Source organism: Danio rerio, chromosome 7 (genome assembly GCF_052040795.2).
Source record: "Danio rerio strain M-AB ecotype USA chromosome 7, GRCz13ab, whole genome shotgun sequence".
Classification (NCBI taxonomy): Eukaryota; Metazoa; Chordata; class Actinopteri; order Cypriniformes; family Danionidae; genus Danio; species Danio rerio.
The window spans coordinates 13,398,518-13,417,588 of record NC_141027.1 but is presented as its reverse complement, the minus strand read 5'-3'; the positions used below and the strand labels follow the sequence as shown (position 1 = coordinate 13,417,588).

The 19,071-nt window shown below is 34.7% G+C and overlaps 2 protein-coding genes and 1 long non-coding RNA gene across 7 annotated transcripts in view; 1 reads left to right on the top strand and 2 right to left on the bottom strand.

Annotated features, from left to right (window-relative positions):
- plekho2 (pleckstrin homology domain containing O2) overlaps nucleotides 1-19,071 on the bottom strand; it is a 189,209-nt gene that overhangs the window by 160,049 nt on the left and 10,089 nt on the right. The gene's annotated exons all lie outside the window — the stretch shown is intronic.
- Nucleotides 1-19,071, bottom strand: part of dagla (diacylglycerol lipase, alpha) — a 97,885-nt gene that overhangs the window by 73,095 nt on the left and 5,719 nt on the right. For 2 of the 5 annotated variants that reach the window (XM_087260597.1, XM_087260599.1), the window contains exon 1: nucleotides 7,410-7,782. The exons of the other annotated variants lie outside the window; for them this stretch is intronic. The gene's annotated coding sequence lies outside the window, so the exon portion shown is untranslated. Of the gene's footprint in view, nucleotides 1-7,409; nucleotides 7,783-19,071 lie in introns of those variants that run through there. 5 annotated transcript variants of the gene reach the window in all.
- si:ch73-119p20.1 overlaps nucleotides 962-19,071 on the top strand; it is a 31,095-nt gene continuing 12,985 nt past the window's right edge. Inside the window, exon 1 of the long non-coding RNA XR_015495401.1 lies at nucleotides 962-1,315. This is a non-coding gene — a long non-coding RNA (si:ch73-119p20.1). The remainder of the gene's footprint in view (nucleotides 1,316-19,071) is intronic.

Here is a 19,071-nt window from a genome sequence, read left to right as displayed (position 1 = left end):
TTTAGAATTAAATATTTCAAGATGGTGTGACACAACGCGTACTTATGTGTGCCTTTGATGCACCCCTTGATACTTCTTAAGGGCGTCACACAACGGATGCGCCCCTCAAAGCCGTGGCACGGCGCGCACATGACAGTTGATAGTATCACACACCAGACAAGCACATTTGCCTGTCATTTAAAATGAAACCATTTAGATGGCGCTCTGTCGCACGGCAGAAATATGAACAGTGTCCTGAGTCGTGGTTGGGCACAGCGGACAGTCGCTGAATTTCAAATTGTAAAATGCATGTCGCTTCTTGTGTGTGACCTGCTTTACGTTCTTATCACAGCACCAGTGGCACTGGAATTAAGCACCGAAATGTATATGCTGATTCGGTCCTGTGCATACCGGTTCCAATTGGGGCTTATTCATTTATTTTATTTATCATTTATTCAGTTTTTAAATTATTTTTTTTTGTATTATTATTGACTCATATGAAAATGTTCATTTGATTTATTTACAATCTAGTTTGTAAAGTAATATTTTCTGTTTTTAGTAGATATATTATATGAGAGACTTGCTTTGTTTGCCAAATAAGTGGATCTAATTGGATTTGCATTGTAAACATTAAAAAAAAAAGTTAAAAAAGGTTTAATTTATTTTTCATATATTAAGTTGTTAGTTATGATACTCCCAAAATCATTCTGCATTTACAAAATTCTGTGCGGAAACAGCAAAAAATATCCACAGATTCTGTCTGGCCCTAACTATTAGTCATAAACGGTAGTGCATTTTACAACGTTAAATCCATTTTGAAGATTTCACCCTATAAATCAACATGCAAAAACAGACAGCGCGGTTCACACTTAGTCATACAGTACATATACACACACTGGAAGCAGATATAAATCCACAAACACACACTCATACACACACTGCAGGTGGAGCTGGAAGATGTTGAAAGGACCGAGTGGGCGGCAGTGAAAGTGAAACATGATGAGGATGCAAGCAAAAGGAGGACTAGCATGAAAATTAGGAGGAATAAAAAAGACAGAAGGCAAGAGAGAGCAAGGGTGAGTGAAGAGAGAGAGAGAAAGAGAGAGAAAAGGAAGAATCTGGAGCAAAAGATGAGAGGAGGAGAGGCAGGGGAGAGTGGGTGTGTGTAGCACATGGTCCTCAATCTAAAAAAAGGATGAGAGCTGAACTGAGTAGATAGATGCACGAGATGAAAAGGAGAAGAGATCGAGAAAGAGGGCCGCGGCTTCACAGAGACGGTGAAACACATAAGAAGGACGTTTCACTGGAGAAATAAAAGGGAAGGAAAGGGAGTCAAGTAAGGATGAACTTATATGAGATTACAAATACGGTTGATGCTAGAAATCGGAAAACGGAAATCTGCATGTGACATTAAAACGCCCCTATTGTGCTGTTTTAAAAGTCAATGAAATTAATAACAAGTTTTTTAGATGTAAGAATCAGTATTGTTAGTTTTTAAGATATCTTTAAGCTAGTGTGCTCCAAAACTGTGACAAAATTCACATTTAGTAGATATTAAACTGATATAACATGTAAAGCTTGTAGTTTCTCACTTTCGCCTAAACAGAATCTTTAGTCACGTTACCTCTTACTTCACATTTTGACCAATCAAATGCTCTCTAGTATCTGACATGCACCGCCCCCCTCAAGATGCTTCTCATTTGCTTTACATTTGATTCGTTTGAGCTCAATCACTCTCACTGGCAGAGCTGTGATAAAACAAAACACTATTGGGCGTTTTTAAAAGGGGAGGAGCTACTCTATTTCTCGCCCTTTCGGTTGAGATTATGTCAAACATCGAACAAAACAAATGCACATTTCAAAGCACTTCACAGGACCTTTAAATGTTTCTAATTTGGTCTTGGAGGTCTCCGACAAGATGTTTAAGTTCTGGAAGCTCCTGTAGAGGTCTGAATCTCCAACACAATCTCACGGCAATTCGTAACTTTTTAAATTACTGGCTAATTTGTATGAATTCATACAATCTAATTTGTGCAATTTAGTACGATTTGCTCATCTCCCAATGACGGTTGGGTTTAGGGGTGGGGTTAGGTGCCACGGCTCCTTTTTAAAATCGTACAATTTCGTACGACTGAATTCATACAAATTCGCCACTAAACTGGCAAAACGTAAAATACTTACGTTTTCTTGTGAGATCAGGCTGGAATCTCCTGTAGAATCAAGGATGAACTCCAATGAAATATAAGCACGAGCACACGCGCATCCACACAGACACACACACACACACACACATATACACATTAACACACACACATATACACACATATACACACACACACACACACACACACACACACATTAATATCAACTGCTGTATAAATATCTGTTATGTTAAATGTACAAAACAAACCTGATTTAGGTCTACAAACCAGGATTGAAGCATCTTGTTTTATAATTATTACTGATGGTAAAATCGCTGTAATTCAATAACATTCTTTGTTTTAAAAATATCTTAAACTTGTAAAATTCATTCTTGATGACATTTGATGATGATTGATGATCACAGAGTGCTTAACAGATCTTTTAATCCAAGTTGCTTTGTGCAGGTCCTGTCTTGTCAATATGATTATACACGGTACTACGAAGACATGTTAATATGCGTCTGTCAATCAATTCGGTGGGCGGGGAAACCGCACTTCTATGTCACGTTCGGTCAGTCTCAAAACTGAAGGTATTTGGATCCAATTTTAACGTCAGGAATTTTCAAAAAAGAAACTTATTGTGTTTATATCACTCCAATATGACAGTGGACACACTATACCTGCACACAGTTCTGTCCAAACAGCTTACAAAAGATAATTTTCATCATAGGGGATTAATTTCCCAATATTTTCTATAGTTTTTGTACAGAGAGATCTGTTTTGATCTTCTACTGGTCTCATGCAATCACATAATGCGATTTTGCAAGTCAAAAGTTCACAAGGCTTGAACTTTAAAATGCAGCGGCATTTGAAACTTGATGCACAAGCTTGTATTTCTGGTCCTCCACATTCACATCCATATGAGTGGAAGTCTATGGGGCTAAAAGTGCAGTGTGACCATGTGACCGTGTCTAATCTAAAGCCTCTGATTGACTTCTTTGTTCATAACAGAAATGCATGAGATTGGCACTTACAATATACTTGGCATAAAAAGATGCTAAACACCGAAAGCCATGCAGCGCCCGTGAGTTGGTGTTTTTCCATAAGATACACCTTTTGTGAATGTTTTATTTCATGTGTATATACTTTATTGTGCTTTTAATATTTTTATTCTATTCAAAGCAGCACTCCGACGCAAATTTATCCTTAAAAAACTTGGCATGAGAGCGATGCACGTGTTGCATGATTTTTTTTCGCGCGCGATCAATTCCTAATCATTTGAATAATGTTTTTAATCACCAGACAGGTAATTTAATTACTTTCGATGTGCTAAAATATTTGATAAACAAATTTTATTTTTTAAATAAGCATAAACACATTTTAAAACAGAAAAAAGTTCATGGTCTAATCGGAAATAAAGAAATATCTATTTCATTATTTAATGCATAAAATAGGCTAGTCTTTTCATTAAGGGAGTTTAATTGGTCTGAAATATTTAATACAATTTCTTTTCTTGTAATTAATAAAAGTTGCATCAGATCGATGAAATCGTGCCTGAATACTCGCGTGAGCAGGGCCACAATGACTTTTTTTTTTTACATTGGAACAATTACGATGTCATCTTTTGTCTACATGACTTGGAAATGCGTCAGAGAAAAACTGCTGAATCTCCGCAAATATTTGGTAAACTTAGAAAAAAAATGTTGTCTGGTTTAGTGATGTTAGAAATACATATAAAAATACAAAGCAGAATTCTCTTGAGCTCATTACTCAATGTGGTGGCTTTTAAGGTGGTTAATTAGGTTTGTGTTACCTTAAGAGGTTTGGACTGAACAGGAGCAAAGGCAAGCTCAACAACACATTCTTCGAAAAAAACACTTGCAATCTAGACACAGTCACCTCATGCTTGTGATGCAGTACAATCCGTAAACTCCACCATTAAAATAACGGCCTGGTCTTTTTTACAGTAAAATCGCAATACTTAATTATTGATCGTGGGCCACACATATCATTATCGTGATAATAATAGGATTAATCGTTCAGCCCCATGTATGTCCACAAATTATTTTTTATTTTTATTTTCACCAACTATATTGAATTGCTGGTAATTTTGATGACAAATTTACCATTTTACCATTTCTTACCCAGGTTCCCACATGTTTTACACCATCAAATTGTAAATGACTCACGAAAACAGCCTGGAGATTGAGTCACGGGATGTTTTTTGTGCTGAAACTGAATTGAACACGATAGACAAGGATGTCCTTCATTTTACATTCTTTCGGCATAATTAAAAACATTAGGCTGAACAATTCACATTCTTTAATCATAAAAGTGTCAGTGTTTATGCCACCGGCCAGGCTGAGAAGCTCAAGAGTTCATTTCAGTCCATTTCCAACAAAAACCCTACACACATTGGTTTGGTTGAGTAAATATTAAGTGGTTTGGTAATGATTATGACCTGTAACGTAACACAGGAATTAAATTAAATTGTATTGTAATGATCTAAGTAACAAAACTTAATTAAAAGACATATGAAAAGCAGTAATCATCTATTAAAACGTGTACAGACTGGTCAGAAGCACATATAAGAATCCAGTGATTTAAAAAGAAAGAAAAGTTGTTGAGACAATGAAGTGATTTATTAAAAGAAAGAATGAAAAAACACCCCCAGAACTGAAAAGCAAAACAGAGATGAGGTCAAATATGGTCAAAAATTAGTGCTGGGCAAAAATAAAAGGCAGATTGAATGATTTGAAGGCAGTATTTGAGGAATATGGTTGTAATGTGGAAAAGTTCTGCATTTGGCCATTGAACGCATCAAATGAAGTGTTGACTTCATAATGGAAAAGAGGGATTATATGTGCTGGCGTGCTGAGGAGTGGATGGAACGCAGCGTGTTAAAAAATAAATAGGGCATGACAGGGGGAAAAGTGTTGAGCGCGTGGCAGAGAAAACGAGGAAGGCAGAGCAGGAAACAGGCTGCATTCAAGCTGGTTTCTTGTATAAACACTGAACGTGGCGCAGGGCTGATTATTTGCCTATGAGCACTCGAGGGACATTCATATGGGACACGTTTTGCCGGCACTGTTTTGCAATCATTGGTCTATGTACATATGAGGCAGAGAGATGATTTTGGCAGTCTTTTTAGTGTCTCCTGACATAAGCAGGTCACCTCAGGTTAAAAGTACTTACAGCTAAAAGCAAGCAATATAATCATCTCAACTTAAGGCTGAGATAAGCATCTCCACTATCTATAGAGAAACTGATTTTCTTTCAACATGTATCTATTGTGATCATATTTGAGCTTGGCAAGCAATGATGTCAATTCTTTTTAAGCAAACATGGCAAAAATCAATAAATCAATCAACACACACACACACACCAAACAAAATGATATAAAGATAACAAACTGTTTCAAATGACTACACTACATTTTTGTACGATTAAATTCTACTCAAATTTAAACAAATTTATTAAAACAAAATATCTATTTATGTCATGTTATTATGTTATGTTAGGCTATTTATCAACAGTCTTAATGTATGAAACCTACATATTTTTGTTTAAATTAATGATAATATTAAGTGTTTAATGCCGTTTTTTTTTTTTTAAGGTTTCAACACTTTTTGGATTGGTTGTTTTAAAATATATGTTCTGATGCAAAACCCTCTAAATCCATCCATCCTGGTTTTTTTTTTTTTTTTTTTTTTTGTAAATGAGTATTTTCTATCTGGCTCCTCTGATTAGGTGCAGAAGTTTTTTTTTTTCATTTGATAGGTAATGATAGGGTTATTAGCTAATAAATAAAGTACCTTTTTGTTTTTCAAAAAATGTCACTTTCGACATTTCTTTGGTTTTTAACAAGGAAAATTTTCTTCTGCGTCAAAACCAGCTAAAATCACCAGTAAATAAAATACCTTTTTTTTCTCAAAAAAGTCACTTTAGAGACATTTCTTTGTTTTTTAACAAGGTAAATTTTCTTTTGCGTCAAAACCAGCTAAATTCACCAGTGCCTTTTTTTGCAAAAACTTCCAAACCCACATATTGAGGCGAGACTTGAAAATCACTAAAGATGCAATTATAAATTATTTTACCAAACATAAAACACCTCAAATTAAAAATATATAAATCTGTCAAAGTAAGTGGTGGTTCATTCCCCTGTGGTAACCCCTGAAAAACCAGGGAAAAAGCAGAAGGAAAATGAATGAATGAAATCTGTAAAGTAAGTGCATCAATCAATAATATTAAAACTGACATAAATTAAATCTTAACAATCTGTTGTCATTTCTGATACTTGGGATTTAGATTTAATTTAAGTAGAGCAATGTAAACATTGCAAACAAAGCTTGTTAGATTAAAAAAATGTAGTGTAAAAACACTGTGGAACTTCAATATCTGTGCATTGTCTATTAATATAAAAAGCTTGTCAGACGTATAGGTAATATGAGGTATTACAAATAATGTTTAGTTTTATACATTATATTTATCTTTTTAAAAAAGCTTAAATTAGCAAATAAAACAGAAGGTAGGCCTACAAAAAGGGGATGCCTCTCAAGACAATTTTAGAAGCTGTCATTCATTCATTCTCACCAAACTTAAGGTCTTGGTCTCATGTTTATTCTCATAGCAACCAAAAGATGACTTGAATTTTTCATTTTAAATAAATAAATAAACTTGAATTTATTTTTGAAAATCAACCCTAACCCAAACAGAAAAACTGTACTTTGAGAATTTTACAGCAATTTTGGAAAGTTTTGTTCTCTTACTTTTTAAAGAATGTTTTACATACATTTTGCAATTCATAACAAACCTAAATGACCTAAAAAAGAAAAAAAAAAGAAACACAGCAATAGCCTACTGATAATCTTGAAGAAATATTAACTAATGGAAGTCACTGTCATCTTGGAAAAGCGCCTTGTAAATGTTTTAATATTTAACAACAAAAAATATTGCATCATAAAAAGGTGCATCACATACACTGTTGTTAATTTCAACTATCATTCGCAAATGAGATTATCATCTCATTTAAGTGCACATACTTTCCTCACAAGTTGTGAAACTGTGTCTTTGTCCTGATTTTATAACACAATCATGCTTTAATATTTGCACAAATGTGTTCAAATAATCAGTTGTAACATAATTTATCTCTGAGCTATAAGCTTATCTTTTTACCTTTGAAAAAACATAAAACCTAAAAACATACCAACAGAAAAAAAGCCACATAAAGTAGGCAGTTGCCGCTCCGCTCGAGTGACTGTGTAAACTGAAAAGAAAGAGTCTGTTTACCTTCAGACTGATACGCTCTCTCCAAAACTATTCAGCCCATGACCAACGCAAAGGGACTATAATCCATCACTGCTGTGGTTTAACTACATGGTTATAAAAGAGCTCATGACCAGCTTCTTTAACCAGATGACATGTTTCAAACAGCCTTCCTGTTGTGAGATGATGTTTCAGCTGACTTCTGTCATGCTGTCCTCATAAATCCTTAGTTAAAGGGACAGTTCGCTTAAAATAAAATAAAATTCTATCATACTCGCTACTTCTTCTAAGCCTGTACTGATTTCCATATAGTGTTTGCTTTCCAAAAATGGAAGTCAGAGGGGAACCTCGACTTTCCAACATTCTTCAGAATATCTTCTTTCGAGTTCAGCAGAATAAACAAAACTTGAAAATGGTTGAATTTTCTTTTATGGGTGAACTTTGACTTTAAGGAAAATCATGATGCCTCAAAAAGGTACTTTCGTCACACTTGAAAACATCTGAATGCCATTGCAGTAGATACTGGTAAAATAATAGCTCAGATCAAACCTCAGTTGGTGGCCTTATTAATATGAATGATATGCAAATGCTTGTATTATGAGAGTGTACATCCATAACACCTCATCCCAATGAGTCAGAAATGAAAGCAGCCTGAAGTGATGGAATTTGACTATCTTTTTTCTTCTGCTGATCCCACAGTGTTGCTCATTTTGGATAATTTAACCTATATAGCAGCTCATGAAATGAGAATGTTTTATGTATATATTATTAAATATGTAATTATATAAATATAATACAAATAATCATTTTATAATTTTATTTAATGCACACACATACACTTACACATGATATTTACGCATGTGGGTGTTATTTAATTTATACAAAAGTTCTGTCTGGTTTTTGAATCTGATTTGCTGATAGCCGTGTGATATTCTGCAAATAACAGCACTCGTACAGCCTCATAATTCTTGACGTTTAGAGTGGAGGAAATATGACGTCACCTTGTAGGCTAATCGGCTGCTAGCATAAAACTGGTTCCCTCGATAAAATCCCATAGGCTTTTCGATGATTGCAAATAATAAGCTCTGTGTCCAAACACTGTTCATTACACTTACACGTTTTGTTCAACCGGATAATCCTCACACAAAAATACAACTTTGAGCACTTTTGGATCTTAAATGCAAGCTCAAAAACTGAAAAGCTAACATTAGGCTATAAACAAACCAGTGCCTTCTGGGCGCTCACCTGTGACGTCAGCACCACCCTGCTAATAACAACTATGTCCATATGTGATATCTAGTGTATATATGAATAAGAGAAAAAGAGAATTGCAAAATTTCAAATTACGAATATTCCAAATATTATAATCTCCTGATTGCAACAGAAAAATACTGGGAAATCTCTGTAGACTGATGGCATGACATGTTGTTTAGCCTTATAATCTTAGCAAAATCACCTGTTTTGTCATCACTTTAGACATTACTCTAGAAAATCATTCAAATACTAGCTCTAAAATGCAACAGTGAATGAGCAACAGTTTCTGCCGTTTTGACGTCAGCTGCAGATGTGAATGAATGGTGGAAGAAAGTAGTTCCTCATACAAAAGGGTTTTGAGACTCTCCGTGTTTAATTTTTTTTTTTAATATACACGATTATGCAGTCGAACTGTTGTATAACTGCAATATCACACTAGATACCAAGGTGGGACACTAAGGCAATCGGCCCACAGGCCTCCCACCAGTTCCGATATATAGCCACATCGCACTGCTATAAATCGCACTGATATTGCTCATTCAAGTTGGAAAATAAAATTGAATATGAAGAAAATAAATAATATCATAAATAGAATATATTCAAATTTAAACACACAAACACACACACACACAAACGCACACATACATACAAACACACACACACAAACATATATACACACACACACACACACACACACACACACACAAACACACAAACACATTTATACAACAGTTCTGTCTGGTTCTTCAACCTGATTGGCTGATAGCCGTGCAATATTCTGCAATATCAGAACTCGCACAGCCTTCTGACCCTTGTGTAATGCTCCGCCCACAGTGAGTGAGAGCAGATCAATAACCTCACTGCATTTTGACAAATAATGCAGCTGTTGGACAACATAATGTACTTTTGAGGGGTTTTTGTAGGAGAGAATGTAGTTGTTTATATTGCATCTATGCAGTTTATCTACAAGGATAGTGCCTATTTTAAAATATCTATAGTTTTGGGGATCATCGCTTTGGTGGCTTACAGCCTGTCATTGAGCAGAGCAAAGACAGCTGATGTTGTCCATCCACAAGATAGCAAAGAGACCGCATAATAAGCCCCTAGAGGAGAAAAGATCACCATTTTTTTAAACTGCAGCTGATCAAAACATTATAAAACAGGTAAGTGACATTTTAAGTCGATCTCTCTCTTTTGTATGTTGTAGTGCTGTATTTATTCCATATTAATTGTAGTATATTGAGTGTGAGATGGGACTTGCATGTATGTATTTTGTGTTGGCCATCTGTTAGTTTCTTATGAGTCTCCTGTTTTCCTTCCTGCAGACTAGTTCAGTAACCAGAATGAAAGAAGAAATGCCCGCACGTGTTTAGCGTTTTTCTTTATCGCAAACACAACAGTAATCTGGTAGTGATTGCATTGCTTTGGCTTTTTCAGGGTTAATTATTGTGATATCCTGATTTCAACAGAGAAATACTGGGACAGTAAAACTATACACAATATATTTACTCTAAATGGTCAAATCCTACAAATATTTTGTTGAAGATTCACTTGCACTTGGTTACATAAACTGCTGAGTAGAAAACAGAAACACAGGCAGCTCAATTTAACCTTCAATTCTGTTGAAGAAATATGCAACACTTATGTGAGAGGCAAAAGGTAACACAATGATCAGTGACGTCCATCTGACGCATTTGTGTCAACAAAAAACAACAATTACACATTACTCAAAAATAGTGCAGACAGAAAGCAAAAAATAAGTGGTCTCTTGTTTGAGAGTATTAATAGAAGCTTTATCAATCACAAACGCACACGCATGATGATGAAAGCACCAAAAGAAAGCGTCAATCCATGGACTGATTCATACATGAATCACTTAATAAGGACTGAAAGCCAGAGCAGAGATGGGAATCCTCCATAATCGGAGTCCATTATAATCAACGTGAGGTGATGATTAACTCCTGGAGTGAATTAGTTTGAGATCAAACACAGATTTGCATGAACAGGTTGATGCTGTGAGATGAACCATGACCGTTTTTTCAACCTGCTAAACTGAGAACAGACAAGCTTGACCCACATTTAACCGCCAATGAGCCCTATTGATCCACCAATATGAATTTAGGATCATGCAATGTTAAGTTGCAAGTTGTAAAGTATTTTACTGAGTGATGTTTTTGCTTTTTTTTTCAAAGGAAAATTTATATAAAAGAGTTAAAGGTAGATCTGAGGGTAATGTTAGGTTACGATGAGCGCTCTAAATATACATCTGAAGTCAGAATTATTAGCCCTCTTATTTTTTTTTATAAATTTCCCAAATGACGTTTAACAGAGCAAGGAATGTTTTACAGTATGTCCTACAATATTTTTCTTCAGGAGAAAGTCTTATTTGTTTTATTTTGGCTAGAATAAAAGCAGTTTTTAATTTTCTTAAAACCATTTTAAGGATAATATTATTAGTCTCTTTAAGCAACATTGTTCAATTGTCTACAAAATAAACCATCGTTATACAATGATTTACCCAATTTGCCTAATTAATCTAACCAAGCCTTTAAATGTCACTTTAAGCTGAATACCAGTATCTTGAAAAATACCTAAAAAAATTATGTAGTAGGGATGCCCTGATCAGGGTTTTTTGCCCTCGAGTCTGTCATTTGATTTTGAGTACCTACCCATACCGAAACCCGATCCGATATTTCAATAATACATTAAAAAGAATAAAGAAAAGAGAACAAACAGATCCAGGATGTTCCTTATTTTTTATTTAAAGGGCACATATGGTGAAAAAATCTACTTTTTAAGCTGTTTGGACAGGCAAATGTGTATAGTGTATAGACCGTCATATTGGAGCGGTTTTCAAACCGCCCCCAACTTGACATAGGAGTACGGTCCCTCCACCCACCGAATTGATTGACAGCTGCGTATTAACATGTCCCGGTAGTCACATGTATAATCAAATCAATAAGACAGGACGTGCGCAGAAGAATAAAAGGTCTGTTCAGTTTGCTAGGATCATCAATCATCATCAAATGTGATCAACAGTAAGTTTCACATGTTTAAAATGTTTGAAATGTTTTTGTTTTGTGTAATGAATTACTGCGATTGACTTCAGCTTTACTTCATCAGCACAGCCGCATGTCAGTATAGTTAAAAAAGAAGACGCTTCAATCCTGGTTTGTGGACATTAAATCAGGTTTATTTTGTACATCAACATAACAGATATCCATACAGCAGTGGAGATTAATCTGTATTCTGCCACATTTGTGTGCAAAAAGAGTGCAAAGCTAAACGCGCATGCACTGTCTGTGTGTGTGTGTGTGTGTGTGTCTGTGCTGTGTATGTGTGTAAATATCTGTGTGTGTGTGTGCATGAATTTTGTAATGAAATTGTGTGTGACTTATCGTGGCAACTTAAATACTCATTGGAAAAGTTCTTACTGTAGTATTTTTCACAAACGCTACGCAAGATCTTCTTCCTTTAAGTCTGTCTGTTGTCTGACTCAGTCGAGGGAGGAGATTAAGGCACGCAGAAAGGCACGAAACAGTAGGTGGGGAGAACTAGCCTTAAAGGCGCAGTACAAAAAAAAAAACGCCACCTGGTGTAAAACGGTATCCGCTTGTTAAGTGGTAACGTGTTGGTGATGTATTTAATACTGTTTCCAGGTCCAAGCCGACACTCATTTGAGTTGAAAAATTATTTGTTTATGATCACGCTTTATTCCTATCACACATTAAAGTAAATTTTATACAAAGTCATAGTGTACACAACAATATCTAGGCTCGCTACATAACAAATACAAAATTTTGCCATTAATAAAAAAACGAATTACTTTCTGGCCATTGGATATTAGGCATGGATAAATATATTGCGATCGTAATTTTCTAGAGTATTACAGCGATTTGTAAACGTTGATTATTACCATTTCATGAGTCTCCCCATACAGTTGAATAGAGCACTTGGACCCGAGAGCCGCTTCGCGTAACGTCACACTTAACAAGTGGAAATGATAGAATCTTTTAAAGGTATAATAAAAAAAAAATCTGATGGGTGTTTTGAGCTGAAAATTTACTGACACATTCTGGAGACTCAAAAGACTTATACTAAATCTGAAAAACGGGGTAACCTATAGGTGCCCTTTAATTCACCTTATTTTAACATTCAACAACTCTGTTAACAAGCAGAACACTTCTGTAAGGTAGCTTGAACAATCAAGTAATACATAACAGATCAATTCTTCACTTTTTAGACTTTAGCAGTAAATCGAAAAAAAAAAAAACTAATATAAAAGTAAATAGCACCTCAACTTAAAATACCCTGCAGGCAATCCCAAGTTTACATATCTCACAGTTTGCTATGTAAATGTTGTCGTCATCAACTTTATAATACTTCCAGACCACAGACATACTCGCGCTTTCCGCGTCATTTTCTGTGTTCTATTTTGATGCATTTAACCAATAGCTTCTCTGCAATTAAGTGATGTCATCCCGCACGCATTGCTGTTTCTGTGTGAAGTCAAGAAAAAGTGCTAACTCTGTGCCACCGCATAACTATAGATGATACATATATTTTCGAGTCCTGATCGGGAGGTAACGTCCGATCCCAATCGAGTCTAAAACCATGTGATCGACCTTGATTTCCGATCACATGATCGGATCTGGACATTCCTAATATTATGTACTATCATCATGGCAAAGATAAAATAAATCACTTATTAGAAATTACTTATTACAACTATTATGTTTAGAAATGTGTTGAAAAAAAATCTTCTTTCCATTAAACAAAAATTGGAGAAAAAAAATATACAGGCGGGCTAATAATTCAGAAGGGCTGATAATTCTGACTTCAACTGTATGCTTAATAATGCAATACTGAAGCTAATACAATTTTAAACAATACAGACAGATGCTATATATCTCTGAGCCACATACAATCTCTTGATGTTCTTTCTCTCTCTCTCCCTTTTTTTTCTTGGTGTCAGGCTGCAGGATGTTGTGGACAATGTGCCTGTTGTTCAAGCTAAAAGCTGTAGTTTGGAGAGCATTTGCCTGCATATCTGTAGGAGAGACTACATCTCATAGAAACGTGACATATTCTGTGCTTTTTATTAAAAGAAAAATCTATTTGACCTTAAAGAGTAATGTCAATTTTACCTGCAAATGTGGAAAATGGTTGTAAAGTGCTGAGTAAACCCTGATACTAAAGCTTATCAGCAAATATAGGGCTGGGCAATTTGGCATAAAATCAAAATCTCGATTACTTAAACATCTTAACTCGATTACAATAAATAAAGGATTATTTTATTTTATTTATTTATTTTACTGACAATTTTTGTGCAGAAAATATGCATTTTTCTTCGGTACAAACTGCTCTTGTTGCTCAGTTGTCTCAGTGTTTAAGTTTTCCATGCTCAACATGTTGGCAAAATAATGTAATGGAGTGGGGTCACATGACTTCACACGCAGTGGGAAAAGTAATCGAAAAAAAAAATAAATCAACATGAAAAATTTACTTGATTATTCTGAATGTTGATTCTGATTACTTTTTGATTAATCGCCCAACCCTACAAATCTATAAGCTGTTCATAAACTATTCGTGTAAATTGCAAAGCAGAAGGTTTTGCTTCGCAAAATGTAAATGAGCTCTGCTTTAGTTTCATTATTGAGGCCCAAAGTCGTTAATTAAGTGAATCCTGCTTTTCTTATTTAAGTTTACTTGTTTAAAATTTAAGTTTCATTTTATAAAATTTAAAGAAAGCTATAAAATATATAAATTACTTTTAAATGATATCACTTTAATTAAATTACTTTAAAATTAACCTACCTTTTTTTCTTCAAACAAACAGAAAATACTAAATACTAAAAAAATAATTATTAGATTTTTTATATTGTTGGGTTTGTACAGAAAACAAGTTGATAAAGCTAATTATTTATTTATTTATAATAAAACACAATAAATTATACGGTATTTAAATAAAGAGTTGCAAAATTTCGGAAATTTTCAAAGCTGACAACTTTCCAAGGGAATTAATGGGAAAATATGGGAATTAATGGAAATTCAACAGAACACACAGAGAATTAACGAAACATGTGAGGTACCAGGAATATGCACACTACATATAAATGTCCTGTTGGTTATTTTTCTCATTAAGACAAAAAACAAAAATGCCACATTCGGGAGCAGAAAATTTGGCGCATTCCTAATATTTATGCAATGCTTTATAAATTATACATATACATAAATAAATAAATTTTATATATATATATATATATATATATATATATATATATATATATATATATATATATATATATATATATAAAACAACAATGTTGTCTCATGACAATTTGTAACTTTTTGATTAAATGGCTAATTTGTATGATCTCATCCATTTAATTTAGTATGATTTGCTTATCCCCAATGACGGTTGGGATTAGGCGTTGGGTTGGGCGCCAAACCTCCTTTTAAAATCTTACATTTTCATAGGACTGAATTAGCGAGACAAAATGTAAAATAGTAACGTTTTCTCAGGACATCAGGCTGGAACACCCTTAAATTGGAAAATTTCCCAAATAAAGTTTCTGTTTAAACTTTTTTCCAGATTTTCCACCCCTTTGCAATTCTATTTATATAGTTATTGTATACAATTGCAAAAATATAAAGGCAGGGCTTGAAATTGCAACCATTTTGGTCACACATGCGCCCGAAATTTAAGCTATGCGACCTCATAATACATTTGGGACCATTTGTGCGACTGCATATAATGGTTGTGGTGCGACCTGTTTTGTTTTTTTTTCTAAAAACTTGCTGAATCGGTCATTTCTGCCGCTATATTGGTTCATATTAGCTGTCAATCACTCAAGACTTTCCGCTGTCAGATAACAGGGAGCTTTTGTGAATGCGGGTAATGCAAACGGCTAAAGTGTGAAAAGTACACCGAATCTTGATGCGATGCATTCACTGCGTGTTCAGTGCAAATGTCCGATTAAATGTAAGATCTAACACTACACACCATCGCCATAGAAGCTCGCATTTCCTAAGTTTAAACTGATGCTGCTTATAACAAAGAGCAGTATTGCGCCGGTGGTCATCACGAGAATCCTGCTCTGCCCCCCTCATATATTGGTCCGGCTGACTCGCCTGCTTTCCACAAACACAGAAAACTGAAAATCAGCACAAAACGAGGCATTAATATGACACAAACCGAAACCCAACCTTTTAAAAGTGAGACTTTTCTTCCTTTTTTTTGATCGTTCTTTCATGAGATCTATATTATTTTTTTATTTAGTTACTGATGACTGCTTTCAGCCTTGAATTGAATGGTTTATTATAATCTTTCGTTTGTTTTGTAGCAGAAACAGTATTTATTAAATTGACATGCATATAGAAACAATAGTGCAAAATAAATATTTCTTACTGCAATAATTCATTTGTGTTTGATGCAAACCATCAATTTATTTTTCATAAAGTAACAGTAGGACTTTTTATTGCAGATAACTCACACTCAAACACATTCAAGACAGCATCATAATGAGACATGCAATTCATTGTTAGTATTATTGCCATCATCATCATCATCATTAATAGTTCAGCTTCATCACTCCAGTCACATGATCCTTCAGAAATCACTAATATTAATTATTATTATATTTATTAATGGTAATAGTAATAAAATCAGTAATGTCTGGAGTAATGATTTTATTTGAAACTACATACAATAACAAAGCAGTTATTTAAAATTTTGATAAATATTTAACAATGAAACATTTTTTACATTTATAAATATTGCCTTGATAAACTGAATAATTTTCCCTAAAAAACAGTTTTAAAATTACTGTAAATATATATACAGAGTTATTAGCCCCCTTTTGTTTTGTTTTTTTCTTTTTAAAATATTTCCTAAATGATGTTTAACAGAGCAAAGAAATGTTGATATTTTGTCTGATAACATTTTTTCCTCTGAACAAAATCTTATTTGTTTTATTTTGGCTAGAATAAAAGCAGTTTTTTTATGAACCATTTTAAGGTCAAATTTATTAGCCTCTTAAGCTAATTGTTTTTCAGACTGTCTACAGAACAAAACATCATTATACAATAACCAGCCTAATTACCATAACCTGCCTAGTTAACCTAATTACCCTAGTTAAGCCTTTAAATGTCACTTTAAGCTGTATAGAAGTGTCTTGAAGAATATGTAGTCAAATATTATTTACTGTCATCATGGCAAAGATAAAATAAATCAGTTATCAGAGATGAGTTTTTAAAACTATTATGTTTAGAAATGTGCTGAGAAAATCTGTTCTCTGTTAAATAGAAATTGGGGAAAAAATAAACGGGTGCTAATAATTTAGGGGGACTAATAATTCTGAAATCAACTGTGTGTGTGTGTGTGTGTGTGTGTGTGTGTGTGTGTATACACACACACCCACATACACACACACACACACACACACACACACCCCCACACACACACCCACACACACACACACACCCACACACACGCACGCACAGTCAAATAGCTATTAACTTCTTTTTTTGGTGGGGCCAGTGAAAATTTTGGCAGGGCAAGTAAAAATCAGAACCACTGGCCCGATTGGGCCAGTAGAAAAAATCCTTAGAGTTGAACCCTGTCTGAACTTTATTAATAAATTATATAAAATGCTGCACTTCCCACCTCCAGTCGCAATGACTTTTGGAATTTCTAGTGCAAGTTCGGTGCTCAAGTCTGCATCTGTTCACGCGTCCTCCGTTCTTGTGGTATTGAGTTTTGGAACTGAACTTTGGTGGTTAATGATGACGTTAAACGAGAACATGAGGACGCAAGATCGCTGAAAAATGCAGAGCATCTACTGCGTGAGAATGAGAGATAATGGATCTACTTTCACTTTCGCTCTTGGATAGGGAAACCTTTACGCACAGACATCAATTAGTCTATAAATAATCAATTGCATTTGTTAAGTGCAAATATTCAAAACTATTTCTAAATTCAGTTCTAATTTTCAGCAAACCAATAAATGAACAATAATAACGAAGTGTGTTCAGAAACCTGAGTTATATCCTAAAACACATGCTGTGCCCCATATGGTCTAAAACCTGACAGGTGGGCAAATCTAAGCTTGTTTTTAATAAAACAAATATAAATATGGATATAATAAATAATACTGATAATAATAATAACATTACGCAAAAGCAAATTGTTATGAATGAACTCAAAAAGCCTCCCGAGATGAAGAAGACATAAAAGCAGTGATTTTTCATATTTATGTAGGCTAGAAAATAATATGTTTTGTAATATTTGAATCCTTTATATTTATATTCTATATCTATTCTTATTATATCCTATGTATATCCTTAATATTTAATTTTTTTCATATGTAAAGATATTTGCCTATTGCTCTCTTGTGCGTATTAAGCAGTGTGTAAGCGAGGCGCAACTCTGCGCCGGAGTTTAGACCGGGTTTGTTTTGGTTTTATTTTGGTTGGTATTTAGTTTCTCAAAATAGCAACGCGCCAGCAGTGCGCCTCAGAACGCCTTCCTTTTTAGACCAGAACGCCTATGGGTGCACATATGAGCGCTAATGCATTTGCTATTTAAACAGCGTAGCGCAACGCCTCAAAACGACTCTTGCGCCAAGCTGAAACTAGCAAAAGACTATTGCGCCGCACCTTGCGCCACATTGCGCCAGGTGTATGATAGGGCCCTTCATGTTTAAGTTAAGATTACGTCAAACATGGAATTAAAAGAATGCACATTCCAAAGCACTACACAAGCATTTCATATAAAGTTAAACATAAATTCCAATAAAGAACATTCATTTTTAAAACTGCATTCTCAACAATGGTTAGTAGTCATTGTCTGCCCTATATTGTTATCATTCATCAGTCTTTCTTCCATGGCGGGGCGCCATGACAAAATTCATCCCACCACTGCTACATTACAGCTTCCCATTCAAAACATTACATTTTTTTAAAAGCGGGTAATAATCGCACCAAAACGTATTAAAAGATGAGTGAATTATAACAGCGCGAACTTCTCTGTAACCGTAGTGCTGTGCATTATTTGTTAACCGCGTTAAGGTTACGTGCTGACAGACTGACTGGCTGACTGACTGACAGGTGTGTGATGCATGAGGCCAGCAAACACGACGTATAGCCGTTTCACTTTACTTCAGGACGCATTAATATCGCTCTGTAGGTCTATTAGAAACATTCATAAATATTCCTAGCAAATCTAACAAATGCTGGAGACATATTTGTTACATAAACGCACTAAATCTCACTTCAGCAGCGTTTATTTGAGAGCGCACAAGAAGTTCTGCGCGCTCTTGAAGCAGCTTATATTTGAGGGGGTGTGCAAGAAGTTTTGTGCACGAGCAGAGGAAATCGGCGCACAAGCACAGAGATCCGCATGCTGTAGGCTATTACATAAATGTGATCT